Source organism: Thermobia domestica, chromosome 7 (genome assembly GCF_964235325.1).
Source record: "Thermobia domestica chromosome 7, izTheDome1.hap1.1, whole genome shotgun sequence".
Taxonomy (NCBI): domain Eukaryota; kingdom Metazoa; phylum Arthropoda; class Insecta; order Zygentoma; family Lepismatidae; genus Thermobia; species Thermobia domestica.
This window is the reverse complement of record NC_137460.1, coordinates 236402293-236412547: the sequence shown is the minus strand read 5'-3', so window position 1 is coordinate 236412547 and position 10255 is coordinate 236402293. Positions and strand designations below refer to the sequence as shown.

At 36.1% G+C, this 10255-nt stretch overlaps 1 protein-coding gene across 3 annotated transcripts in view; it reads left to right on the top strand.

Moving 5' to 3' along the window:
- Positions 1–208: 208 nt before the first annotated feature.
- LOC145690765 (uncharacterized) overlaps positions 209–10255 on the top strand; it is a 45497-nt gene continuing 35450 nt past the window's right edge. The window contains exon 1 of one of the 3 annotated variants that reach the window (XM_081765998.1): positions 209–318. The gene's annotated coding sequence lies outside the window, so the exon portion shown is untranslated. Of the gene's footprint in view, positions 319–9065; positions 9592–10255 lie in introns of those variants that run through there. The other 2 variants (XM_081766000.1, XM_081765999.1) reach the window with 2 other exon arrangements.

The following is a 10255-nucleotide window of genomic DNA, read 5'->3' as shown; positions in this document are numbered from 1 at the left end:
ATGGAACGATAACATAGAAAATGAAGGGAACATGGTTAAATTAACTTGGAGGCTAGGCTTTAATGTAAATGGAAAGAAACCGGAGAAGAGAGAAAGAAATAGAAGAAACCAAAGAACTTTTAGAATTTTGGTGGAAAAGAAATTGGAAAATGTCAACAAGAGAGGAAACAAGCAGTACATATATTTTTCTCTATATTTTTCAGAAACTAAACTTCCGAAGAGAAGGAGGAAAAATACTTGAACCGTAGTTCGTTGCAGAAGAAGAAAAAACATCATCTTTCTTTGTGTGTTCAGGTGCAATATAGTGCAGATGTAATTGTAAGTTAATTGTTAATATGAACAAAACCAATAAAAAAATAACCTATTCAAAAGAGCCAAGGCGTTACGTAATTAATAATTATTCTATATTCTTACAAAAACTATTCAATAGTAGATCTATATTAATGTTGCCTTTCTGGGCACAGATTTATTTTAGGAGGGCTTAAGCGTTATGCATATAAATAATACGTGTGGACACGGCGTAAATATAGGAACAAAAATCACCAATCAATTTGTGCTAGGTGGCCGAATGCTATGTAACGAATCCCGGCGGGAGCTCATGTGGTTCGGATTCCACGTTAATCAGTAGGTCCACGTCTCATATAGCCTCGCTGCTGAACGGGACGCTAAGCTAAAATCAACTCAACTCAAGCTATGTAACGAACTAGCGCAGGGGCATAACAGGTGGGCCCCCTTGGGGATGCGTATGTAGGAAAGAGCCGCGTCAGCTTGGTGGATATGCGTGTAAACGAAGATAAAAAAAAAAAAAATTGTCTTCATCTTGAAAAGCTACTTGTCGAATAAATCTATAAAAAGAAGTTAAGAACTTAACCTTGCACTGAACTACTGCCTTCATATGGCACTTCAGTTCATTATGTCTGCCGTATAGTTAAAGCATACAACTTTGCATTATGTATTTCTACATAATTAGCCATGTCAGAAGTAAGATCCCTATATATCTTGATCATTTCATATTCCTCTTTTGAAATCAGGGTAGATATTCCGTAAATTTTGTATCTATGGACCTCTAAACTCTACGGCCACCGTAATTTCCACCGCCGGAGTATTTCTGCACCTTATGTTTATAAGTGTACGATTATGACTTTGAAGCCAATACAGGTGTTATTGGAACTCATAATACTGCGAAAACCATATACATACAATATCAATCCTAAACCTGACCAACTTTACTCATAACCTCTAATAAAGTTATTATACAGAACTAGAGATGCAAAAGAGCCGGCTTTTTTTGGGAAAAAAACGAGGACTTTGTAAGTTTTAGCCTTTTTCAATTTCATGATTTTTCTATTTTAGTAGCTCTCTTATAGTATACTCTAAAATTAAAGAAGATTTCATGACCTAAATACCATATTTCGCTCTGAAATTCACCATCATGATGGATGGAGCACATGTTTTATGAATTAAAGTAAACGTACAGTACGTAGTATTTGAGGACAATTGTAGAGGATATTTAATTTTATTTTAACTTCTCAGTTATCGACATTTTTTTCTCCTCTACGTCATTTCTTTTTAGTCATCCGTGTTTCATTTCCTAGAGATTAGTAGGCCTACTCTAGCTTCTAGCACATAAGTTAAACTTACGTTTTTCAATATATCCGTCAGAGCGTACGTTTGTCAGTATATCTGTCAGAGCGTACTTCCACATTTTTGTTATATTGTAGCTGTGCTGTACTGATTTAGCAATGATGTGGAAGCAATTAGCATGCTGTATCCGGATACAACCTTGAATACAGTTTTATAGAAATAATCAGTAGCGGATTCAGAAAAGTATTTTTGGAGGTGTTTCTCTGCTTAATGTTTGGTTTTTCTAAAATTTCCTAATTTTTATTTGGGAGGAGCTTGAAATTTATGAGTACAGGCATAACTAATATTTCGTTTTGTTTGTATTCAGCAATAATCTTCCGGATACAACCTTGAAGCCCATTTTATGCTGATAATCAGTGGCGGATTTAGAAAAGTATTTTGGGAGGGTTTTTCCATACTAATGTTTAGCTTTTCTAAAAATACCTAATTTTTATTTGAGAAGAGCTTGAAGTTTATAAGTAAAGACATAACAAATATTTCGATTGTTTTAGAAATTCCGTAATTTTGGGGTACAGGCATCAATCTGTAAGACATCTTCACACTAACCCCCTTCGCAAATCCGTCACTGCTGGTAATTAGTAATAACAATGATTTAAAAACGATAAAGAAAGTCGGCCAGGATTCACAGTACACGCACTATCTCTACATTCACAGATGGAATTAAGAAAAACTTTTGTTAAAAAGCTGGAATTCGGAGTTGAATTGCGGACTGCCCGATAGAAGTGTAAAAACTAACCACTCACTCATGGTGGTTGTGCAGTTGTGCTTAACTTAAATATATTCTCTCTCTATGGCTTATCGAATCCGAAGATTCAGTGCCGCGTTCACAAAAGCTTTCCACTGACTTCTATCCTTAGCCAACTGGATCCAGTTTTTACTTTGTATTTCTATTTCTGCGAGATCCATCTTAATATTGTCCCTCCATCTGCCCCTAGATTTTCCTAATGGACGTTTTCCGATTGGATTTCCACTTAAAACTTTGAAAGCGTTCCTACCTTCTTCAATTCTGGCTGCATGACCTGCCCACCTGAACCTCCTAGACTTGATGACCGTAACGATGTTTAGTAGACCGTAAAATTATGCAGTTCTTTGTTATGAAGTTTCTCTCCATTCCCGCTTCTCTTGTGTCCGAATATTCGTCTCAGACTTTATTTTCAAATACTTTCAGTCTTCGTTCTTCCCTCATCGCAAGCGACCATGTGTCACAACCATACAAAACAACAGGCATGATTATCTTTTTGTATATTTTAAGCTTTAAATTCCTCGACAGAATCCGCGACGACAAAATATTTTGAACTGAATAATAACACGAATTTCCTGATTTCAGTCGACATTTAATTTCTTTGTGGATATGATTTTGGTCTGGTAATATTGATCTTAGATATTTGAAAGTATCCACTTTGTCGAAAATATTATTTGATATTTTAACGCATCCACAATTTGCCGTATTACGATCCCGGTGAACTTCCATATATTTAGTTTTATCTGCATTTACTTCTAAACTAATGTCGCTGCAAGCGTTTAGTTAAGGCCTATTCATTTCTTTCTATTGTTCTCCTATCATCCCCTATTAAATTTACATCATCAGCATACGCCATAACCTGGTGAATACCATTCAGCTCTAGGGTCTGGTTGCTACCTTTAATAACGTTCTCCGGAACAATGCTGAATAATAATGGCGATAACGCATCTCCTTGTTTCAGACCATTCTCGACGTTGAAGCTCATGGACAAGAATTTTTCTACTCGGACTTTAGTTTGGGATTCATTTAAATACATTTTAATTAATCTAACTAGCTTTTTTGGTATTCCGAATTCTGTAAGAATTGTACAATACTTCCCTCTTATCCGAGTCGTAAACCTTTTTAAAATCAATAAACAGCTGATGTACGCGTACTTGGTAATATATTCCCATTTCTTTTCGAGTATTTATCGAATAGTAAATATCTGGTCGATAGTTGATCAATTTCCCTAAATTCACACTGATAATCTCCAATAATTTTATCTGCGTATGGAATCAATCTTGTTAATATAATTTTAAGAGAAACGCCTCGCTAATTATTACAATAAGTTTTGTCGCCTTTCTTGTGAATTGAAACAGTGATTGATTCTTTCCACTCTTCTTAAATGTATTCCATAGTGTTTTTTTACACACACACACACACACACACACACACACACACACACACAAAAAAAAAAAAAGTTGAATTCCTGTCGTTAAAAATTCAGAAACCTTCAGGACTGGGTAAACCGTGATGGTGGTTATAAGCCTAAAAAATCACACAATCAGGTGAACGGTCTATTACGCATATGATCCAAGAACAGAAAATTCGGTACTTGCCCGATTCTAAACAAGCTTAAGGAACAGTCAGTGCATTATAGAATTCGGAATTTTACCGATTTGGCAGATCCGAAGCATCTCATAGGTGGTAACAGATTATTACGTATGTGATCAATGAATGAAAAATTTGTTCGAAATATGGATACAGTGTATATGAAAGTTAAAACTTAAAAGTTTCAAGAATGTGCAGAACCACCCGAAACCAAGCTCTTAATGTGCAGCCTTTAAGATTATCATATAAATATATTTCTCTCATGTTTTATTTTGTTTCAAAATGAGGGTGTGTGATATTTTGAAGTAAAAATACTACATACAATTTTGCTAATTGTTTGTGTATATTTTTTTAAAAAATAAAAGTACTTACTTTTGTGTATAAGAGGTTAAAAACTTATTACATCTATTGGTTAATCCTTAGGAATTCATAATGTAAATATGTTAAGAATTTTAATAAAATCTTTTCGAAATTCATGGTTTATTTTAGGTTTTATATTATTACCTACATCAACCACTAATTAAATGAGTTTTTGTGCTATAGAGAAGCGAAACAAAGTCTGCTTTATCAATTTAAAGCAAAATTTTGAAAAAAGCCCAAAATTTCCCAAGCAAAAAAATGAAGCAGAAAAAAACGATTTTTTTTTTTTTTTTAAAAAGCCGAGCCCTTGCATTTCTATACACAACTGTACTAATCTATCAGGGTGTCTATCGGTCACGAATGTCACGAAAAAGTCATGAAATCAGAAAACGGTCATGAAAGTCACGAAAAAGTCATGAAATTTAGTTTTTGGGTCACGATTTTTATTAACTGTGCAAATGTAAGTACAGATTGGAAAATTGTGTTCTATAAAACGTCAAAATTCACCACCAAAAATGTTTATGGTCGGCTTTAGACGCTACCAAATCGCAAGCAAAATACGTTTCTATCGCATGGATGAAAATTCGGCCTAATTTGCACCCAAATTTGTTGGGAAATTTTATGATTTGGTATGAAAAGGTCCCGAAAAAGTCACGAAATTTCATTTTGGAATTTCAGTAGACACCCTGTCTATCCAACTGCTGTAACCTAACCTAACCGAGTCTGTGAATCTGGCTAATGACCTTTACTAACCTAATCTGGCACGAGAGGCCCGGAGTCGATTCCCGGTTGGAGCTCATGTGGTTCGGATCCCACGGTAAGTTATAAGTCCACGTCTCATAGCCGTGCTGCTGAAAAAGACAACTAAGCTTCAAGTTAACCAATCTACTAAGCTAACATAACCTGCTGTACTTTACTAACGTACCCTACTCAAGGCGCAAAATTTCAAAATCAGACGCACTCACCAATCCAAAAATTATGGTCGCCATTATCTCTCACGTACAAATTCTGAGAGATTCCCCCCACACGGCCGTTGGTTTGACAAAAAGATTACATCAGGGCATAAAATTTCAAAACAAGACAATTGAATTCAGGATGGTCAATTTTGAATTGAACAATTCATATAATGTTAAAAAATATCTTATCGTAACTTAAAACTTTTCTCTCACTCAGTAACAATTATTTTCGTGCGAAACAGAAACTGTGCAGCCGTGTAAGTGTAGGCAGAAACCATTGCTACTGAACACTGGTCGCCAGCTCTAAATTTCTAGTCGCCAATGGCAACCTGGCCACTGGAAATTTTGTGCCCTGCTATTAAAATTACTAATCTTCCTTGCATCAATAATGGTTTTCATGGCACATCAATTTGCACTCCTATTATCAATATGTACGTAATTGTTTGAGCATGCGTCAAGGAAATAACAGTGCAGATTCTTAGGAAAACGTTTGATTTTTTTTTTTTTTTTTTTTTTTAATAATTAATTTGACGAACTATTTTAAATCTGCACGAATCTAAGCATAGCAAGACTATCCATGGCTTTGGATTGATAATTTTAACAAAAGAAACACTGACCAAAGCTTAAAACCCACTGTATTTTAAATTACAATATGTAACGGTTTCGGGTATCTAACATTCTAACATAACGGAGGATATGTTAAGATATCCGAAACCGTTACATGTTGTAATTTAAAATACAGTGGGTTTTAAGTTTGGGTCAGTGTTTCTTTTGTTAGAATCTAAACATGTTTCCTTTCAAATTTATATTCTGCTAAACCCTTCCTCAGATAAACTTTCGCGCTGATATATAATAGGTCGCTAAATTAAAAATATTTTGCTTCACTATTCGAGGTATTTGAAGCTTAAAATATATAAAACAATAATGATGCCTGTTGTGTTGTATGGTTGTGAAACACGGTCGCTTACTTTGAGGGAAGAACGTAGACTGAAAGTATTTGAGAATAAAATCCTGAGTCTAAGACGAATTCGGACTCAAGAGGAACGGGATGGGGAAAGATTTCATAACGAAGTACTTCATAATTTACACGGTTTACCAAAATTGTTAGGGGTCATCAAGTTAGGTGGGCAGGTCATGTAGCGCGAATGGAAGAAAGTAGGAACGCTTTTGAAGTTTTAGCTGGAAATCCAATCGGAAAACGTTCATTAGGAAGACCTAGACGCAGACGAGAGGACAATATTAAGATGGGTCTCTCAAAAATAAGAGTACAAAGTAGAAACAGTTCAGTTGGCTAAGGACAGAAGTCAATGGAGAGCTTTGGTGAACGCGGTATTAAATCTCCGGATTCCATAGGCCGTAGAGTTAGTTGGTTAGTTCACTATTGATTGCCTACAACAGTCTGGGCTGTTATTTTCTTGCCGCATGCTCAAATAATGGCGTACAAACTGATGTACTCTGAAAGTAGGTTAGGTTAGGTTAAACACGTGTAAACACAAAATACTGTTTCCCTTCGCTGTGCAGAAATTCTCTGTCGGCAGAAATTAATCTTGTATATTATAATGAATGTTTATTTATCCAGAATACAAATCCATACCGTTGGCTTAACATTTTTCTAAGTAACTAGTGCATAGACTGTATGCTATTTAGTGTTTTTTGATGTATAATCGAAAACGACCGACATACCGACATGAGTGTTGAATCCATAATTTTCGGGGTCGCTGAGATAAATAATGACATTCCCGATGCCAAGTCTAAGTTTAGACCCATCGGTCTGGGGGGAAGGAACGGGTGAAAATAAATGTGCAAATGAGCGAGATTCGTGTCTAATCCATTGTTTCCGGGCTCACTGAGCTGAATGACGATAGTAAAGCGCTAGTAGGAATGGACTGACTTCTTAACACACTGAGTCCGAACGTTGTATGTATACAACGTGCTTTGCGCATACGTTCAGTCCGATCGTTTTATATATACAACACTGCACTTAAAATTAAACGGAAAAAAGAAGCTTGGCCTTGACACCGTGTTCACCCAAGTTGTTCTGCGATCAAATCCCCTTCAGAATGTAACAGGAACAAGGGTCCTATGTTTTGTTTCAACGAAAGAAAACAATATGTAATGTGTATGTGACGTAAGATGTTTTTGCGTCTTATCATCTACTGTAAATCACGTCGCACTGATTACGTTTTCAACACTTCCCTTAGGTTCGTAGGCGTTAAAAACATACACACGCACTTACATCATATGCGTCCATTGCAGTGAAACGGGCGAACGTGCATTTATATTTTTCCTGTGTATTTTTCGTGCTCTTTTGTTAGAAAAAATGGATATTCCTTCTACGAGCACCGGCATTACAGAAAGAAGAGAATCTATGTCAGGCAAAATTTTGAGCGATAATGAAATTGCAGAACTGATGAATGACTCCGACTCAGATGGTTATGAGTTAAACAGTGAGGACAACTGATTATTCTGTGCTCAGTGGCGTATCCGGGGATGAACAAGATAACTCGGTTTCAAGTAAACCAGAGATTGCTCCGATAAAGAAAAACAGTGCAGTGTTCCCATTCAAAGGCTAAATCTGATGCAGCTTGGAGCGATAACATTCAAATAAATACAAAACCTGTGTTTAGTGGTGTTTCGGGAATTGATCAAAGTGCTAGTCTATTTACAGAGTGTTCCCCATATGAAGTGTTTCAGCTATTTTTTACCGATGAAGTTTTAGATATAATAGAAAAAGAAACTAATCAATAAGAGAAACAGCAGATCGAGAAAAAGGAAACAGAAAGATCACTGAAACAAAAATTTTTGTTTTCTAAATGGAAGCGTGTTACTTCAGTTGAAATCAAGAAATTTTTTGCACTAATTATTCACATGTGTCTTGTACGCAAGCCAGCTTTACGCGATTACTGGGGTATCAGTCCAATTTTACAAACCAACTAAAACCAACAAGAGCTATTGATATGTCAAGTGATAGGTTTTTCGAAATTTTGGCTATGCTTCATTTGAATGACAATAACTTTCTTGTTCCCAAAAAATCAGCCCGGTTATGATCCTCTGTACAAAAATTGACCCATTTTGGACATTATGACGCGGAAGTGTCGGGACATGTATACACCCGAAGAATTTTTTGTAATAGATGAAGCTATTTGTGGATTTCGTGGGCGGGTGTCGTTTCGCGTCTATATGAAAGGAAAGCCCCGAAAATACGACATGAAAATTTTCGAGTTGTGCGAAGCAAGAAGTGGGTATGTGAGTAATGTAGAAGTAGATGCGGATTCATATTCTGCATAATTCGCATTGATTTGCAGCATAATTCGGCATTGAATGTTGTAGATAGACTTTGTGAAGACATAAAAACAAAGGGTATACAGTTTATATGGATAGATGATTCTCCAGTCGTATTTTTTTCGATCATCTGTGGAAAAATAATACGAAAGCCCTAGGCACTGTTATGCCGAATAGACAACAAATGCCAAAGGAAGCTTTCAAAAGAAAACTACAAAGGGAAAAATATATAGCTATGCAAAGGAAGCATCTTTTAGTAATCAAGTGGAAAGATGTAAGAAAAGATGTATATATTCTAAGCACTGTTCACACCGATAACATAATTGAGCAGCCAATGTCCAAAGGAAGGCATCAAAAATTAAAACCTTTAGCTTGGTCGACTACACCAGATACAAGATAGGGATAGACAAGTCGGACCAGTTGCTCGCGTATTACAGCTTCGAGAGAAGGTCTGTCAAATAGTGGAAGAAGCTGTTTTTTCGTTTGTTTGACTTATCACTTGTCAATGTTCACATACTGTATAGGAAAAAAACGAAAACATATCGCACTTCGAACTTTTTATGCAATAGCAGAAGGACTGCTACACTCAGCAGGCATAGCAGTACAGGGACCATCCCAGTCTTCATCCGGTGGAAGGCTGGTAGCAAGGGGCCATTACCCATACAGAGTTCCCCCAACATTCACAAATCCTAATAGAGTAGGACAAAGCACCGCACGGTGAAGGGAAGTAACAAAATTACTAGCGTTTATTGTCCGATATGTGACGTTGGGCTTTGCGTGGGAAAGTGCTTCGAAATATACCACACGAAAGAGAAGTACTGGGACTTTTAGATCTGGAAAGACATTTTCTGTGAAGTATAAACTCAATATTAGACATCGGATAAGATTGTAACATATAATAAACTTTATAAGTGTATTTGTTTTTGTGCAAGTGTATTTTCTAGTGTGTGCAATAAGTGAAAAAACTGACAAAAGGCAACAATTGTTCTCAGGACCATCACATACATCCGAAATAAGGTAAAGGGTTTGTTTTCCTAATTTTGAACATTTGATATATTTACTGTATATCCTGTTAGTTTCTAAGAAATTGGTTTAAAATCTGTGGAGATATGAAATTTTAAAAATACCTCTTGAAAGTGCCGGACAGGATGTGTGACAAGTTTAAATACCCGTCGGGCTCAGAGTTCACTCAACTTTCTTTTTAAGAGTTCCAGTTTTACCCTTAAAACTTTTCATTCTGTGATCTGGATATTCTCAGTAGACAGTCTACAGAGTTTGCCTCTAGAAAGTACATACTAATTCCTTGTGAAATATACAGTACGTTGGAAGCAGATTGAGAATAGCTCATTATAAAATCGAAATTTTACTGCTAAAATCTTAATAAAACAAACAAAACTGACCAAAGCACTAAATATATTAATAATGTGTAAGAGTTTCAGCACTGCAATCGCCTTCATCGGCTATAATAAGCAATATACAACTTGAAATTCCTCCGATCCTGGAAGGATTATAAACTAGGGATGGACAAAACCGGTTTCTATAAAAACCGAAACCCGAAAAACTGACATTTCGGTTTTCTCCAAAACCGGTTCGGTTTTTCACCGAAACTGGTTTCGGTTAAAACTTTTCGAAAACACATAAAACTACTTCTGTGGAAATGGATTCGGTTTCCGGAGAACAA